The sequence below is a fragment of the Lygodium microphyllum genome, chromosome 15 (genome assembly GCF_053477565.2).
Source record: "Lygodium microphyllum isolate KBCC chromosome 15, Lygodium_microphyllum_v1.1.10, whole genome shotgun sequence".
Lineage (NCBI taxonomy): Eukaryota > Viridiplantae > Streptophyta > Polypodiopsida > Schizaeales > Lygodiaceae > Lygodium > Lygodium microphyllum.
Window position 1 is genome coordinate 55,433,305 of NC_141149.1, and position 2,689 is coordinate 55,435,993.

At 43.6% G+C, this 2,689-nt stretch overlaps 1 pseudogene; it reads right to left on the minus strand.

The window, feature by feature from the left end:
• Positions 1-1,070: 1,070 nt before the first annotated feature.
• On the minus strand, positions 1,071-2,574 carry LOC148024550 (purple acid phosphatase 18 pseudogene; annotated as a pseudogene).
• Positions 2,575-2,689: the final 115 nt, after the last annotated feature.

The following is a 2,689-nucleotide window of genomic DNA, read 5'->3' on the forward strand; positions in this document are numbered from 1 at the left end:
AGAAGTAGCAGCAGGGGTAGAAGAAGAAGTCTCCAAGGATTTTTCAGGAACTAATCCGGTATTTCGATGCAATCTGACTCTCCTGCGCTGCTTCTTGACAAGGGCATTCACAGCATCAATGACATGTCTCCACTCAGTCTTTAAACCTGAATCAGTAGCTTGATCTTCCAAAAGATTATCCAACTTTTCCTGTAAATCAGCATCTGCAGCTTGCAAAAATAATTCCACTTTCTGCATCTCCAAAGCTTGCTGTTCAGTCCCATCCAACTGATCATAACGGCTTTCAAACTCTCGCAAAAGAGCAGTAACAGAAAGTCCCTTATTAGGCATAGACACCCATGTTAAAAAATTCCTGCGATTCATAAGACCTGTATCTTCCAGGAAATATTCATCTTTTAATGCCTTTTTAAATTCAGCCCAACCTGCATGTGCCTCTTGAATTTCTGCAATTCGCCCTTCAAGAGCGCGCACCACGATCCGCAAGAAGTAGCGGCTCCAAACATCTTGAGAAACACCAAAAAACTTCATCTTTTCTTCATACAAATGCAGGTAAGTTGACACTTGCTGACCATTAAACTGCTTCATCTCCTGTTGGACAGCTTTCAAAGCATCCATAGCATCACTGTCTCGCTTTGCATGAACTTGCTGCTGCATATACATGGTAAATGACTGAAACAGATTCTTCATGACATTATCATCTGTCATCTCTTCTTGCGAGTCTCCCATCTTGCTGATGACGCAGCCTTTCACGTCGGGTTCACCAGAATGTCGTAGAAATTGTGCGAGAGCTGCAGAACACGGGGTTCAAGGCACAGCAATGGAAGAGACTAACAAGAAGAACTCAAATTTTTGATGTCAAAGTTCACTATATTTCTTGTCAAGTGAGTTACAAGAATTTCATGTTCAGGATAATCCGAAGTATCTCATAAATTGTTTACTTTCAGGTGTATGATGACAGTTGCAGTAGGAAGGGAAACACTCTTCACATCAACATGTTCATTTCGTAACTTGGCAGTTACTAGTTCAGTAGAGAATTTCAGAAACTCCAAAAGAACATCTCTATAATGAGGTCAAGTCCATCGAGCATGAGAAGAAGTTACCACTTTCAAAATGCCATGACCAAAACCTGCTTCACGGTATTCAGACCAGTTTGGCTATGGATCCAGAAACCTGTTAGCCAATCCCTCTCAATTCCCTCCATCACCTATGGATATGTGGATGATGCCACAATGATCAAAGTGATGCTGAAAAACTCGAGTCATGGGTTCATAAGCATGAACATGGCTGCTAAGATCATATCAACTTTTGCTTCTTTAAGGATGAACTCCAAGGATTTCATCATTTTGTCACTATCACCCTGATATTTGAAATTGCTGTTGTACCATGGTGCATGAATGACAGCAAGGAGCCAAGGGTTTCTGACTCTATCCACTTTGGCCAAATCAGCCTGCAGCCACTTATACTGAATAGAGTCCCTACTGAAGTCAGTGTATGTTCCTAGTATCAAAGCATGCACACCAGAAACCTCAAAAGAACAATAAAGGTTGAAGTCTGATCCGCTTTCTTTGTAGGGCCTTTTTCATCTTGTATTATAAGATCTGAATGGTTCAATAACCAGCGGAATTTCTTCCATTTCATGATTCCCTTCAGTGATCATCCATGGCCGTGAACTAGCCAAGGGCACAACAAGTTTTCCAAACGAGTCCCAGCGGCTTGAATATAGTCAGCATAGGAAAGATCTCCTGGAGAACTACAGCCCAATTGTACAGGGCATCATAATCTTGAGGATTCCTCTGTACTATGTTAGCACACCTTTTTGCAACAAACGCTTGAATTCACTGTCGAGAGTGTACTTCATCTCCAAATGCAAAAGGTAGTGGAGGTGGAGGAGGAAGGATCAACAAGATTAGTCTTGCTGTGGTTCGCTTCAAAGTTGGTCTCTGCAACGGTGTTTCTGTCTTCTTCAAGACATCAAATCCAACTTTTTCTGCCTCAATCTTACGACGATCAAGCTGAATCTCATGGAATTAAGCTGCAAGCTGTCATTCATCACGTGTCAAAGTGGTGGATACATAAGCTCTGATGCTGGCGGTTTCATCCAGCCAATAATCACTTCTTTGGGATTCACCCGTTAACGTTAGATGGACCTGGCTGGGAAGGATGCTATTGTGAGCTTCATAGATGAAAGGATCAGAACGAAAGGAGGGTCGGCTCCTTTTCCGCAGAGAGTGTCCGAAAGAGACAAGCAAGTAGAGTTTGCCAGCAACTCAGTAGACTTTAACCGCCGTCGTGCTTCTTCTTCAAGTAATTTGGCACTCCATTCAACAACTTTTGCCAACCCATTCTTAAGCAACTCCGGACCAAGATATCTCTGTGCAGAACTCGAACTTCAGTGAAGTGTTTTGCTTCCCTTGCATAAGGATCTGGCGGGACCTCCACGCTGGCTGCCGCAGCTGTAGAAGCAGCCAACCTTTGTGCTGACATCAGTTCCGCAGATTCTGACTCACCATTTGTAAGTTTCGCGGCAGCATCATTAGAAGCCTGAGTTTCTGTATTTAGACTTCGCCTTCCCATAGATGGAGCCTGAATTCCTGCCACAAAGCAGCTGATTCGAACCCTGCATTGATGCGCTGTACCCCCCCCTTTTCGCCTCCAATCCAGCACTCTGATCCTCCTCAGTCCCGTCCGA